Here is a 238-nt window from a genome sequence, read left to right on the forward strand (position 1 = left end):
CCAAAATTTCTTTTTTTATTCTACTCGAATTATAATTTAGCATATCCTTCGTTTATTAACATTTATAATACTCCATCATGTCGCCAATCTAATTATCATTATAAGTTGCTTTTTCTCAGTTTCATTATATTTTACCTCTATTTCCTCTCCGCATAAATTACTATTTTTCTTTTAAGCCGAAAGGAACATTCGCGTATATTCTTTGACTTACTCATCTATCTAAACTGCCATTATGGTA

At 28.6% G+C, this 238-nt stretch overlaps 1 protein-coding gene across 1 annotated transcript in view; it reads left to right on the plus strand.

Annotated features, from left to right (window-relative positions):
* LOC119593140 (synaptotagmin-15-like) overlaps positions 1–238 on the plus strand; it is a gene marked incomplete in the record, with an annotated part of 14,197 nt that overhangs the window by 10,278 nt on the left and 3,681 nt on the right.

Source organism: Penaeus monodon, chromosome 31 (assembly GCF_015228065.2).
Source record: "Penaeus monodon isolate SGIC_2016 chromosome 31, NSTDA_Pmon_1, whole genome shotgun sequence".
Classification (NCBI taxonomy): Eukaryota; Metazoa; Arthropoda; class Malacostraca; order Decapoda; family Penaeidae; genus Penaeus; species Penaeus monodon.